Raw genomic sequence first — 15,397 nt, 5'->3', positions numbered from 1 at the left:
CTGACCCTTCCCTTGAAAAATGTGTTATTGCGCCCAAGTTGCTCATAATTGAAAAATGCAATTATCAAATTTAATGAGCATGTCGCCGAGAGAGATTGCTGATGCTGTTTAATTGACCAAGAATATATTTAATTGTCCGTCATTTATTGTTATTATAAGTTTTTTTCTGCTTCATAACATTGTGTCCATACTTAGAGAGCAGACATTCGTTTTTCTACTCAGCTACTTGTTGCACAACATCTGGCGAAGCTGCTGCGAACTCGGTCAGGTGTTTTATCTTTTCCCGCGGCCTCGTTCCCTCAAGTGGAGGACAATGATAATAGCTCGGACATGAACAACTATTGTAACATAGGCTATCCTGTAGGAAGGCTGACTCCCAACAGGTGAGTAGTTATTCTTTCATTCTCAGATGGAATCCCTCGCCTGCTTTTACAAACGCATAATCGTGGTACCGGAGGGTGCCTTGGAAGGATTGTTCTCGGCGAGAGAATATCAGGTTAATGAAAAGAGATTTTTTCCCGCTTTTAACCTCAGAAATACGTAATTGTTAACGTAACTCTTACTTTTTTCTGTTCTTTCCGTCCATTGCATTGCGCAATCTGCGCCACCGATTTTGCAAAATATGCTACTTACACTCGGATGTACTCTATGTCCCTTTATTTCCGAAAGCGAATGTTATTAACGTGCGTGTTTTTACGTTCTTACGAGCTCTCTATGGCCGGGATGTGTTCTGCCACCTCGAATAGCTCGCATCGAGAGTGTTAACATAATCATCCCTGTAATTCACTGGAATGAGGGTCGTGTGTGCAGTGTTTTCTTGTGTACAACGGACATCGTGGGAAGTAGATACACCACGCAGGCGATATAATGATAATAATTAATTAAACTTGGCACCGCCTTGAGTGTGCACAGTAGTCAGTGTCACAGTAATCAGCAATCTATTCTGTGGGGAAAAGGGGAGAGAGAAGAGGCTGATAACATTGGCGAGAGCCTAACAGTATCATCTAGAATACAACATTTCTTATTCACTTTTTACCACTTTTGTTTCATAATTGCTCCGTAGAACTGTCAAACATAGAACATTTATTCGACAGAATAAATACAACACAAGAATACAATGTCAAATGTGTGTAGCTTAAGATGGGGAGAACAAATTCTATCCTCCATTCGAGGCAAGACACCTTTGCGGGAACGTTTCGAAAAGTTGCGATTTATAAAGCGTTGTGGGTACATCACTACTGTTCACTGCGGATAATGCGAGCGTTATGGGGAGAAACTGAAAGAGCACAATGGAGTGGCTCACCTTATGCCGCCAGTTGCGCCGTATTGCGAGCATCGGACACGCCGGGCTTTGTGTTAGCCAGTTGATCGATTGATATAGTGCTTCCATTCGTGGTCGGCTTTTTTCTCTGAGCGAATAATTTTACGAGACAATAATTTGGTAAGCTCGTATTCCTTGCATTGTATGTAGTGCAGGTGATACGACCGGGAGTCCCACTTTAACAGGGAGGTAAGTCCTTCACTTTGAGGGCATTTTTTTTTTTTTTTGCGAAGCGTGAAAGGGAAGAGCCTAATATGGGAAGGGACATGTCGGTTATTCGGCCAGTCGAACCAGCACATTCGGAAGTCAAGGGATTTCTCCCGGCCTTCAAAGCATTCGGCGAGTGTGGATTCGGCAGATTGGGAGGACACGATTTAACCTGATGGTTTGGATCCGCCACTGTTGCATTTCGTACACGTCGCAATAATGACATGCTTGAATGTCAAATAACTCGGAGCTAAAGCTTATCCTAGGTACCTTACGTACTGCAAAGCAGTAGAGCTGCAATCTCAGAAAATTTATCTCTTCGATAACCTGAGCCCTCAGTACTATTATAAGTCATAATTTTCGTCACAATTGCACCTACAGTTTGTTTCGTTAGAAAATGAAAACTGAAAATTATGGAAATACTGCGTAGAATGCGTCACCAACTGGGCATTGATCGTCAAATATAGTGGCAAAACTAGATCGCGTAACATTGTGTGGAAAACAAAAGACGGCTACGTACCAAGTAGGGATCACTTTAGAAATTGGGGATAATTTCCCACCCAACCTGGCCGTTTTATCGCAATTTTACTAGCAAATAAAAAAAAAGTCTGGCGTTCCATGACAAGTGCAACTTCCCGGTTGCTGTTAACATAAGCTGTCTCTCTGATGCCTTTACGGTATCGTGACGTTCATCGTCAGACACACAAGAAACATTTCTGGCAATAAAATCCTATCACATAACCCGTTATTTGCGCTCCAAAGAGAAAGAGGAGTATGTTGCGCTCTTTTAGTTCTCACGATCCATTGATTGATTGAAAAATAAGAATATGGAGATGCGTGAATAGGAAAGAAATTAGAAAAGCAGAACAAATGCAACCTCAAGAGAAGGAATAGCAATAAACAAGCAGGTCTCCTCGTTGAGTTGATAAGAAAAAATGGACAAATAGGCACAGAAAAAACCGACCCCCATTTTTTACTTCCCCTACCTTCGTTGTTTGCCTTTCTAACTTCACTAATTTATAATATATACAGTCAACACTCGTTTTATGAACCCTCGATTTATGAACCGTCAATTACCGAACTGTGAATGGGGTGTCAGGGGAAGGTGTAAAATCCTCAGGGAGTGTTCGCGTAACCGCCATGGAAGGCGACCATCCTCGCCACGAGAGCTGCAAATATGCCACAAAACGTTCTTTGCTTCGACCAAACCATTTCAATATTCCATTCTTGAGAATTCGTTATTATGAAAGTCAAGTAGCCAGTCTATTGTTTGGTAAAACAGGCACTGTAAATTTTGAAATAAATGTCGCGCAAGACCCGTGCTTTTTCGAGCTATGTATCATTAGTATTGTATTAGTCTTAAAACACACGTTTTTGTGCAGTATTATGTATAATACAAACTAGAACTACTGTCTTGTGACGTCAACCCAGAACACATATCCCGGCCTGCGATCATCACTTTATGTGATGCATATACAATCATGTTAATTGTCTCAAAAACTCCACGCGCTTTCCACAAATTAGGAATGCTAACGACATTATTCTGTGCAAAGTTTTTAAACTGCAGTGACATCACTCCGAGGACCCGAATCTATCAAGTTTTGCGACTTCTTTCTAAAATTCGTGGAAGGGCGTCATTTGTTTTACGTATTTGTTTTTGTTTGTTTCTACCAACGAAGGTAATTCTCATGGGTGCTGCACAAGCAAAGATAAGCATTACGATCAAGTAATTGGGACACGCTACCGGTCGACACGTGCGAAGATATTCAGAAACTTGAGAAATATCGCGAGTAAAGTGGAAAGCAAAATGATTAAAAGCTTATCGTACACGAGGGACTCAGGGGACAGCATCTACGCTTACTCTGGGTACTTATATTTTACGCACTATACCTTTGAAAGGGGTTAATTTGTACTACGAAGTAATATAAATTAATATAATTATGTTTCTTACCGTACTTTTTATTATTGTTATTAATATTTGCTACACAGAAGTACCCATACTGCAGGGTAAGTAGCAGAAAAGCACAGAAGAGGGAACATATATAAGTAAAACAGGAACTATAGATTTGGGAGATTTCACATACATATAGATAGAGGTTATAATATGGTTATTATAAATATATAGAGGTTCAAACTATATGCTTCTTGAGTGGCTCAGGTGATTTTGGGGGCAACTAAACGTGTATCGCGCACATTCTTAGGGCGTATAATTATTTGGTGCAACACTTCCATGGCATTGCTGGGAAACTGTAGGGGATTGCTAGAACAAACAGCAAGCCGAGAACTTTAGTACCACACTAGAATACTAAATGAAAGGATATCCTGAACGATGAAGGTCATTTTCTCTGTCCGACCTCCGATTCCGGTGTAAGGACAACTATCTTGTTCAGTTGAAAGTGTAAATTTTGCCTCCATATGTTCCGGAAGGATGTCGATTAACCTGAGGGCTCCAACCGAGTTCACTCAAGCATTTGTGGACAGAAGTACGCCTGCAATAAAAAGTGAACTCTAACCACATTCGATTGTGTGCACTACCGGGTTTTGAACGGCGTCACTCCTACATAATGAGGGGGGGGGGGGATTTATTGGCAGAACAAAAAAAAAGAGAAAAAAGAAAGGAGAAATATAAACAAGAAAAAAGAAAATAACAAAAAGATAAATAAATAAATGAAAACAAGAAAAATTGAAAAAGACACTCGGCTCACAGGGAGCCCAGGAGGCCCGTGTCACGCAGAAAGCGGCTCCACTGGTTAGCTCGCTGCACAGGGCCAAAGAGTGTTGCGAGAGAAACGTCTGTCCGTCCGTCCGTGCACCCAAGCTCTGAGAGGTGTTGCCAGAGCACGGCCCGCTGATGGTGGAGACGCTGACAGTGGAGGAGCTGATGAGAGCAGCAGGGGCAAGTGGGAGATGAGACATGGCCCATTTTGAACAGGAGTGAACGGGCGAGGGCAACATTCAGCCGAAGACGATGTAGAAGGGACTCCTCCTCGCGGGTACAGCGGTAGCCGATGGCAAACTCCAGTGAGGGGTCGATGGACTGCAGGAACGCATTAGGTCGGATAGCGTCTACAACAAACTGGCGGGTGCCGTCGCCGCAGAGACGCCGTATAAGCAGGCGACACGCAGACACCGGGCGCGGCAGTAGGGGCACCGACGTGGCCGCATCAAGCGCGGCGCGTCTCGCAGCCGCGTCAGCACAGGTGTTTCCGTGTAGCCCTGTATGCCCGGGTACCCACTGAAGGCAGATACGGTGGCCGACCGAGGAGAGTTGGGCGTGCTCCTGAAGTACCATGGTACGCAGATCACTCACGACGCTCGGGTGGCATGCTGACAGGAGCGCAAAAGACGCCTTGCTGTATGTGAGGACGACCCACGCATCAGGCACAGATTCAGCGATATGCCGCAGAGCGGAAGGCAATCCGAGCAGCTCTCCTCCGTGGAGGACACCGTGTAAGGAAGTCAGAGGGCGAGGTCACGGTTTTCCTGCGAGACGTAGGCCGCTGCTGGTGACTCATTCGCTACCGATCCATCAGTATAAATGGCGCGCCTCAGGGGATAGGCCTGAACTGAGATGCTCGAGCGCGAGCTGGCGGGCTACTGTCACAGGCACATCGTTCTTTCTCTGGAGGCTGGGGATAGTGGCACAGATCTCGGGTCTTGCAAGCGTCCACATCGCAGGGGCGTGCGAGGGTAGGGAGAACTGTGCAGGGGCGGACCCTTTGAGGCGAACGAGAGCACGACCGAAGTCAGAGGCCGGGCAGTCTTCGTGGACGTGACGAAGGTATAGTGAAGAGGATACCGAGTAAGGTACCGTGCGAGAACGCGGAATGTTGCGCCGTCCCGCAGGACATCGATCGGCGGTTCGCGTGCCTCGGCTAGGACAGAGGATGTCTCGGTAGTCGAAGGGACTCCCAAGCAGACGCTCCTGGCGTGGCTAAAGAGGAGATCTCGATTTCTGCTTGGGCTAATACCATGCAAAATGGGAAGGCTATACCGAAGAGAACCCAGCACGAGGGATTGGTGGACATGGCGGAGGTCAGAGAAGGACGGCCCCCATCGCAAACCAGCGAGGCAACGAAGAACCGCAACGTAGCTGTTGATCTTGGTGGTGAGAATCCAGTAATTCCTACAAGACCACCGTAAGAACAGAACATGACGGCTTAACACCGTCCAGAGCCACTCGTCGTTCAGAATATTCATCCCTGACTTCCAGAAAATAGGAAGTGTACGCCTCTTTTGGACACATCAGAGTCGGGCTCTTCGTTCCCTTTTTGCTTTCACGCAAGCCTCCCCGAAGAGTTCTAAACAGAACTCCGACCTGTCGTGTCTTGGCGTTTACCATAATTCATCCTCTCATACGAAGTCGGCCCGGGAGGCACATTCCCAAGGACGTCAGTCGTGACGTTGCCCACCTCTGTGAGGCCTGTAATTGTGAGGCCTTTCACCAGCACCGCCTGCTGTAAGAGAGTATATCGACGTTATCTCCCTGTGTTTCAACAGAACCAACACACCCTTGGTAAACGCTACCCGAATATAATAATGGTACCGTGATGTTACACGTAAGGTTTGTCTGCGCAGTGTGGCTACATGGGTAGGAGTGCAGATAATTTGGACCATCTGGGGTTCTTTTGACGTGCGCCGGAAATCTCTGACACACGGTGCTGGAAGCAAGCCACCGTCTGCGTTAACAACCTATCGACAAAAAGGTGGCGCTTCTCGCAAAGGAACCGTTGACTACCATGCATTCCTATCCTAACCGAACCGAACCATGCCGTGGGATGCTCCAGAATGTTCGTTAAGCTTTAGTTCCTATAAAGTAGGGCAGAGTGGACTTGCCGCAACAGACTCATAAATCAACCAGAAAGCTCCCTCGCGATTCGCTAAAAGTGGACCTTTTTGCAACCTACAATATCTTTATTTTTTGTTGTCTCAAAAGCTCCACAGACAGGAAACAATAGCCATCTATGTGCTCAATGGTTGGCGTTTTTTGCAGTCAAGTACTGTTCTTATAGAGAGTGTGTCCTCGCTCCCTGTAAGATATAGGACGCGTGACTTTGAGCTAGGCAAGGTTACGTGCCGCCCGAAGCCTCAACATTATCCCCTTCATGTCGGGTCTCATATCTCACATACTCGAGATAACTGAACGCCGGCTCATCGGCGTCATCTACGACAATTAGGACGACTCAAGTCATCTACGACTAGGCGATACCTACATCAAGATAAGCACAACCACCCATGCATATGACGACAAAGCTTTTCCTGGTGTAAAGGGTGTCATCCTACCAGAGTACATGGACTGCGTGGGGGCTTGGAGTCCCCCAGAGCTTTGTTAAGGGGAACGAGGCCCCACCCAGCTGACGTTAATGATTACCGTCACTGTACGGAACCCTGCCAACCTCTCTGTATGAAAAGCGGACTGTTCACCTTCGTCCCTGTGTGTGTGCTTTTGCTTGCCTTCACAGCGCGTTCAACGGAAAGAAATGGCCTTTCACGTCTCGTTTTTGCTAACCTTGATAGTTCGTGGACTATGGGCTGAGAGAGATTAGAATTATAGAAGCAACATATGGAGGTGGTGGCTCCTACAATACTCAGGAGCCGGCTATTCCAAAACACGGGGCTGAGGTTTCCACGCTCCAAGGCCGCGCTATGCTCTCTTTGATTTTGTTGGATCGTCTGATCTCGGCGTGTGGTACTCCGCAAGATACACATTCTACAGCGTCGGCGTCCACAAAAAAGATGACCCCTGCAGAGCGAAATCCAAGCGTCCGAGACGCATCATATAACGGAAATTTCTGCACTGCTTTTTCTCGCTCGCTTCTTGCTATGCCCAGATTAATCTTGGTACGCGGATTGCAAATGTCCCTGGTTCTGGCCTCGCCGACCGCCATTGACGTGCTACGGTTATTGTGAACGGCACGCCGCTTTAGGCGGCAACCGCATGGAGCAACTTTTGCCAACTGAATCGGACCAACGGAGCGCCAACTCAGCGTGAACGGAACGCTATCGAAGCTATGCAACCGCATGGAGCAGAATGTCCACGTTGAGGTTGTCATGGTGAAGCGTCGGCCTCGCGTTTACCACCGCTTTTTGCACGCGATGTGGCAATGCTTATTGTAGTAAACTGCTGTACGCATTGTTTAGTAACATAAAGGACATTTTAGCGGTTCTTGAAAAAGTACGGTGCTAATAACATCTAGAAGTCAGGTGTTTACAAGAAGTTTTGAGATATGTACGAAGAGAATGTTGGCTTATGTTTGTTCCTAGCAATGCTCACTAAAGAAATATCTGACTGCATTTTTGTTACCGTTTTCTCCTCACACATTTCCGATTTGCCATGTGCCACAAATAATATTTTGATGTTTCATTTATTCACCTTCGCCTTGCACACACCTTGCCACCTCCTGCTAAAGGATATATTTTAAGTTGATGTCCTTATACTGAACAAGTTTGACGTTCCAAAAAAGTGGTCTCCTAGAAACCTCCGATATTAATATATCCACGTCGAAGTCCGCGCGACGGGCCATCTGCGTGCCCTTCTAGGAGACAGGACGAAGAGGGCAAAGCACGAAAGCAAAAAAAAGAAGAAAAAAAAAGCGGTCACAGGCATGGTCACAGGTGGCTTTGTCACGTGCTTATGGCATTTCCTGTGAAGCGTGTTTTCATTGGCGCACACGGTTCCGTCGTGTGGTGTCACTTCCTCTCCTCAGACTAAATATCTATCCTTGGCAGAAACCGGCTTATCGGTCCGTCGTCTATTGTTCGCTTAGTAGGTCACCGTTCCTTTCAAGTTCTGCTGGCATTCAGTTGGCAAAAGTGCTCCATGCGGTTGCCGCCTTATGGGGATATCCACAAGATATTGCCCGTCAAGAAGTTCACAACCGCGACCTTGACGTCGAACAATGGCACAATTATTCGTCTATCAGATATTAAAATTACACGTACGTACCTCAATTTGCGCTGGAGCTATCCTTCGAAGTCTGGGTGCGGGTGACATTTTAGAGCGCCAAGGGAAAATCCCCGTCACGTGACCCCCCTCCCCAAATATTTTAATCCACGCAGCAATACAAAGCGGTTTAACTCGTACTTTTACGATAAAACATTTGAGAAAAGAATTGGTTCATCCATCACACCCTGTATGCGAAAACATGAGTTGAACCACTGGAAAGCAGGGTATAATGCGCGGTGCGACATTGCGAAGGCTCCAGTGGCTTAGTCGATCTGATGAACACACGGCTGAAGCTCAAAATTGCCTTATAATTGTGCAACCGTACCTTGACTTTCTTTTCTTTTTATTTTTGCTTATGCGGACGGACGCGCTAATGCGTCCGCTATAGTAGATAATATTCCGTTCAGAAGATCTCTAAATTTCCAGTCTTTTAAACGTTTCTTTCAAGAACATTGAGTGAAGATTATGTACCAGTTGGGCAATTCCGCGCGAAACGATCCAGCGGCCCTGCTCGGCCCTCACAAAACTATCGCCAATGTTTACAAATTTTTTAGCAGTCCCTAATAGTCCAAATTCGACATACCACGAAACGTTTCTTCCCAGATGTGAATGTGGCGGGTGCTACTGCTAGACAAAAGCGAAGCTCGCAGAGCTGGCGAAAACCGTGCCCAGCGTGAACGGCAGCTGGGGCTCATAGAAACCACATAGAAGTGTACGGATTTCTTTTGCATACAAAAAACATGCTCTGCACAGCGTCGCAAATCCCCCTTTGTCACGCTGTAATCGGTGCTGGTATACACAGGCCGGAAATTCCGCAATGTTCCTCCTATTTCCGATTTTTTCTCGTATAAAACCAAACCATTAAATTTTAATGAATGTTGTTTTCTTCCCATGTCGTAAACGATTACTTTAACAGGAAAAATCACGAGACACGTAACTTTCGTAGTTCTTGCAGGAAAAATAGGGGAAGTATGCGATTTTTCAAAATCGAGCGTAAAACACGCAATTAAGAGGTCAGATGAGACGTCTGAAACCAATGCAGTTTTATAGAAAGACCCTTCCTCTAGAACATATAAAAAAATCTCGAGGGTGTTTTTTCGTATACAAAAAAAAAAACAACAACAACAACAATGTCTTTCTTTTTTCTTTTTTGTATGGTGGAAGTCACCATGGAAGTCATGGTGGAAGGAAACACAGGAGCGGCCGTTTCGAAGAAATTTCCGTGGGACTCTGACATCTTGAACAATACTGACTTGTACATTATACACAATCGCTTTGATGTTAAGTTCATTCCTTAGGAGTTTCAAGTTACTTCAGCACAAGCATGCTGCTCACAGCGTTACACCGGAGATTCTTCCCCCCAAAAGAAAACGATATTGCAACACCCCCAAGATACCTGACAGAAAAGCTAAAAAAGCCCCAAATCCAGTAGATATGGGCTTCACATCCCCATGGGACACCAAGGTGAAAATCGTCTTCCTCAAACGGAAGTAGTACATGTACTGAATCCTGTGACAGAGAGTGTGGCACCTTGGTATTAAATTCGTGGATGGGGGCACGCGAAATGTGACACTGCCCTCTCTACCTTAGCGGATGCATCACAACTACGACAAAAAGCTCCCGTTTCCCAAAGCACACGAAGCGGCTGGTAGAAACACGCGTGACGACGCTTTCGTGCAACAGCTAGAATGCAAATGTGAATCAACCAGCTTCATTTCCCTACGCTGCGAGGTGTTCCTGGGAAGTAATAACAACCAATGCACATCATTCATCAATGAAGATCTCGCAGATAGGCATACCACCCTGTACGATGTCAAGTTTATTATAAGATGGTGAGGCCAGGGGTGGTGCTGATGAGGGGAATGAAATAATCCAAGTCTTATGGGAATCCAGAAAGGTGGCAGAGCGGTGGTGGGCTACCAAGCAATTTTGTGAGAGAGGGGGTTGTTAGTGTGGCCAATGGAGAAGAATGTGGGGAGAGTCCCAAGCGATAACGCCACTACACTGTAAAATCCGGCGCATTCGATGAACAAATGCGACGAGAGGTATGGCGAGGCAAGCGGAAAGCGGATTAACTGTGGTCAGCGGTCCATTGGTGGATAGCCAGAGGAGTCCAAGTACGATGAGCAGCGCGATACGATATACGATACTCCGAGACGAGAGAGCTTAACTGCGAGAGCAGTAGGCTTATTTAGACATACAAGCCTTCAAGTCAACGCCTCCTTCACGACGGCTTTCTCACATTATAAAATAAAATATAATATAAAATAAATAAAATAAATTTAAAAAATAAAAAATTCACAGAGAGATCCTTGATACACGAGAATCGTGGTTACTTAGCAAAATATTTTTTCCTGCTCGTACTGGACACACGTCGGAAACAGCGTATTACAGGAATGCAATAACAGGGGAGTTAGACGCACGTATGGCCGGCGCGCTTTCATGTCAAGTCATGGGGCCTGTGAGGCGAGAATCGAACAAAAGGAACTTTCAACTTTCTCCAAGTTACTCAGCCAAACTTACCAAGATCTTTCAACTCTTCAACAAGTTACTGGAGTTGAAAAGCAGAGAGTTAAGCTAAAGGTTATTGAAAGTAGCTAAGCTGAGTAGCTGAGCAGGAGCCCAAGACCCCATTGCATTCCCATTCTTTTCCCGAGGGTTTGTGTTGCCTGGGAAGAGTAAACATCGAACCACACAGAAATAAAACTGCAGGCGCGTTCATCACAATGCAGGTACCTCAACTGCAAGACAACCACGATTGTCATCATCTGCTTTGGGAGCTGGCATGCGTATGCTCTTGGGGTCACATGTGCGGTCACGTGGTAGACAGGAGCATGCTAGAATGCAATGCGGACGCTGGCATGCCCGTCCTAATCATGGAGGAAGGCATGGAGGAAGGAAACAGAAGCAGCTTCTCTGCGCCGGAGTTGCATAGCTTTTTTAGCTAGGACAGCTCCTGAGCGTCCATGATGCAACCAAAGGATACATGACAGCAAGCACAGGTTTAGCTGCCAGGAAAGAATACACGGGACCAAGCGCAGCAACACATTTTTCAACAGACGGAATAGGTAGAGGGACGCAAGATCGGCGCGCACCTGGACTCGAGACGCCAGAGACCTCTCCCAGAGCGCGAGCGGCTTACGTTCACCTTGTACCCTGTGTTCGGTACGTAGTGCGAACAAAACTGATGGCACAATCTCGCGGTTTATCCGCATCCGATCTGCTCCTGATCCGGCGCCATCCGCATCCGACCCGCAGATCACAACAAGCGTCCATATTTCATTCGAACCCGCAAGTTTCTTGCGGATATCCGCGGATAGTGCAGGACTTTAGCTGTTAGCCTCACTGGAACCTAGTACAGCATTAACGAAGGACCACAGCCGCAAGATTCCGTCGCTTCCAGTAGTTCTGCCATGTAAATGACGTTTTTGTATGTTCCTTTCCCAGCAACGTTATATATAATTTCTTAGACTTGGATGTTAATATTTTTGCTGAATTGCTGAGCATTTAAATGAGCTTGTTAAAGGAAACTTTAACTGAACATGTATTTACGCGCCTAATATTCATACTCGTAAATTGGAACTCCACAGCGCTCTATAAAACTGCATTGGTTTCGGACATCTCTTCTGACCTCTTGAACGCTTGTTTTACGCTCGATTGTAGTCTCCCCCCATACTTCCCCTCCTGCAATGACTACAAGAGTTACGTATCTCGCCACTTTTCCTGCTCAAGTATTCCATGAGACCTTGGAAGAAAACAATATTCATTCAAATTTAATGAGTTGATTTACCAGAAAAAAAAATCGCAAAATAGGAGGAAAATTGCGAAATCTCCGGCCCGTGTACACCAGCACCGATTACAGCGTAACAACCGGGATTTGCGACTCTATGTAGATCATGGTTTCCTCTATATGCAAACGAAAACTGCACACTTGTGAGTGCTTCCTACGAGCCGCAGCTACCGTACACGCCGGGCACGGTTTTCACCAGCGCTGCGAGCTTCGCTCGTGTCTAGTACCCGCTACATTCACTTCTGGGAAAAAACGTTTCGTGCTATGTAATTTTTGCACTATTAGGGACTACTAAAAAGTTTTCGTAAAAGTTTGCGATTCTTTGGTGAGGGCCAAGCATTGCCCCTGGATCATTTCGCCCAGTATATCCCCCTTGCAACGACCACTGGGAAGGAACACCTACGCAAGATTAAAGCCCCGTACGCGCTTTAACCTGCCTTCTTAGACAAGACCACTTGTCGTACATGCCGCTCGGCATTCCGTCGAACGGGATCGGACTGGCTGGTAGCAATGCAGGTAGTGCGATTACTTCACTATTGTTATGTGATAGTTGCATCGTGTTGCTAGAGCATTGAGTTTCCGGATTTATCCGTAAAGATCTTCAATACACGCGCCGGTAAAAGGAAAGCAGTACGGATTTGCAAGCTCAACTCCGCTTTGGATGTCTCTGCAAGAAAAGCCATGTCCCGGTTAGTGGTCGTCAAGATGGCCTCGTATTTCGCAACGATGAATAGTTGTTCTCCTTACTCAAGACCGCTATGCAGCAATCGGCGAAGCATTAACTGCACCTTTTCCTGCTCGAGATTCAAGTCACAAGAGTGGGCTACTCTATCTATTGACCGCACGAGGGCATTCCCCTGATCTGCTTTGGAACAAGTGCAACTTGAAGGGACCTTCTTTCCTGTGAATCGTACTTCCCCTCCTCATGAAAGAATGCACTAATAATGAGCAAGTTGTCTTCTTGAAGACCAGCTAGTTGTTGCAACGCGAGAAATTATGAGACGCAAACGTCCGGAACCTATAGAAATGTAACCAGCGGAATGTGTGCGTTACCTGTCCAGCTGGATGGTGGTAGCAGCTTCATTGGTTGACAAACGAGGATAGAAACGGATAACAATACATATTACATCCGCCAGCCTATGAGAGAGTCCCCGTGCGTGCATACTCCCTCATACTTGACAATTGAGTACTACAGAGGCACCACTAGTGGTTAGTGATCACGACACAGCTTAACAATAGTAGCCACGTTCGTTCTGAAGACTATGTGGGTTCGAGTCCTATCACCCCTTTTCAGTGACTTCCCATTAATTTCTTAGGTACTTTGGGGCTTTGCATGTATTTGTCCTTCCGATGTGTTCCAGCCTCAGAACATCAATTTCTCTGGGTTTTCTCGTAGACTTTCCAAACGAATGTCGCCACAGTTCCCTTTCAAGTCGACCCAGGACCCACACAAATCCCCTCCTTGTCCTATGTTGACTCACGGTCACAATTACATCCATGGAATCAAAAGGGCCTTGTACGGATGTCTTCAAATTCTGCCACTCAGGCGTCTGTGCTTCCCGTTGTATATCGTTTTACAACTGTTGCTTTTCTTTTTTTTTTAGGTGTCATTATAAAATACACGGTTGGAAAAGCGGAAAATAAGAAACTCCGAAAAACACTCTCCGACTGTGCCAAGATTTAAACTATATGCTTCTTATACAATGCTATCATGTTCCTGGCGTCTCCTGCGAGGTTCGAACCCGCAAGCTTGGGAACCAATAAACGGACAAGCTATCGAATTATCTGCTCAGCATGACGAACTAGCACTGGGAACGGGACAGAAAGAGGAGACGACAGGTGCTAGACTTCCAACAAAAGAATTTATTGGCAACATAGTACCGTCTTTAAATATGACACTCAGTGCTAGTTCCCAGTGCTAGTTCGTCATGCAAGATCAACACCAACACGCCTGGTTTTTCCCCTTGATATCTACTCAGGTCGGTAGCAAAAAATTGAATTACATATAATCAAATCAAACAGCCAACAACAACAACAATAATAAATGAGGAAGTGATGATGACATGGGATGTTTCCCCGTGGTAGCCACAGGACCCTACCCCACTTCACAGTGGTTAACATGAGAGGATGAATTGTGGTGAGATTGAAGCGACGACAGGTCGGAGTTCTGTTTAGAGCTCTTCGAAGAGACCAGTGGCTTGCATGAAAGCAAAAAGGGAGCGAAGAGCCCGGCACTGATGCGCAGAGGAGCTCCATGGACCAAGTACTTTGGACAGGCTGAATGGTCTATGGTCGAGGAGTTCAAGTTGGCGTCGAAGTAACCGGCCGTCACACGTGTAACGCTCACAGTCCTCGATGATATGGGGGATCGTAGCTGGGGCAAGCTAGGCACAGCGCCGTGTTACTGTAACCCAGCTTAACACGGAACACAGGGGTGAAGGCGACGTTGAGTCGTAGACGCCGCAGGAGTGTCGTAAAGCTGCGAGGGAAGCCACCTGGCATCCTAAATGATAATGACGGGTCCACTGCATGGAGGAGCGACCATTGAGTGATGTCATGAAGCCATTGCTGGCGGACAAAGGGTGACACCAACGCAGACAAGTAGGAGCGCCTATCTCCGTTGGAGAGGATAATGGGCACGGCTCTGCTGTACCGGCTAGTTAATGGCTGCCGGAATAGAATAGCGTCTGCCTAAGAGAGAGAGTGCAATTGTCAGGAAAGCCCTTGAGCAAAAATGTCTAATGGAAAAACGAACACGTCACCAGTGGTAGTATGGTAGATGGGTGTGATAACTTGAGAGCTTGCTGGTTTCTCCGTCACATTTTTGTCTACACTAGAGACATAAGAAGAAGACGCCCTTGATGGAATGTGTACTACACTTGAGCCCTATCAGACTCAAATATAGCGCGTCCTTCATATGTTATTCTCGTCAAAGAACAGGTCCACTATCAGCGTTATCTGCGTACCAAGTGCTTGATCAGCAAGCTGTAAATCTCAAGGCTCTGATATTGATAACCGTGCTCTCGGACACTCGCGCTCTTGATACACGCTAGAACATGTTAGTCCCTCTAGATGTTACACTTTGTGCAGAGTCGTATACGAAACTACTTAACAACTGGTAACCAAGTAAATA

General features: G+C 46.2%; 1 protein-coding gene across 1 annotated transcript in view; it reads left to right on the top strand.

Moving 5' to 3' along the window:
* Positions 1-274: 274 nt before the first annotated feature.
* The window catches only part of LOC135374489 (uncharacterized), a 62,236-nt gene continuing 47,113 nt past the window's right edge, over positions 275-15,397 (top strand). Inside the window, exon 1 of the mRNA XM_064607452.1 lies at positions 275-383. The gene's annotated coding sequence lies outside the window, so the exon portion shown is untranslated. The remainder of the gene's footprint in view (positions 384-15,397) is intronic.

This window comes from Ornithodoros turicata, unplaced genomic scaffold, assembly GCF_037126465.1.
Source record: "Ornithodoros turicata isolate Travis unplaced genomic scaffold, ASM3712646v1 Chromosome67, whole genome shotgun sequence".
In the NCBI taxonomy this organism is placed as follows: domain Eukaryota; kingdom Metazoa; phylum Arthropoda; class Arachnida; order Ixodida; family Argasidae; genus Ornithodoros; species Ornithodoros turicata.
Note: the sequence above shows the minus strand (reverse complement) of the source record. Positions and strands in the feature narration are given on the sequence as shown.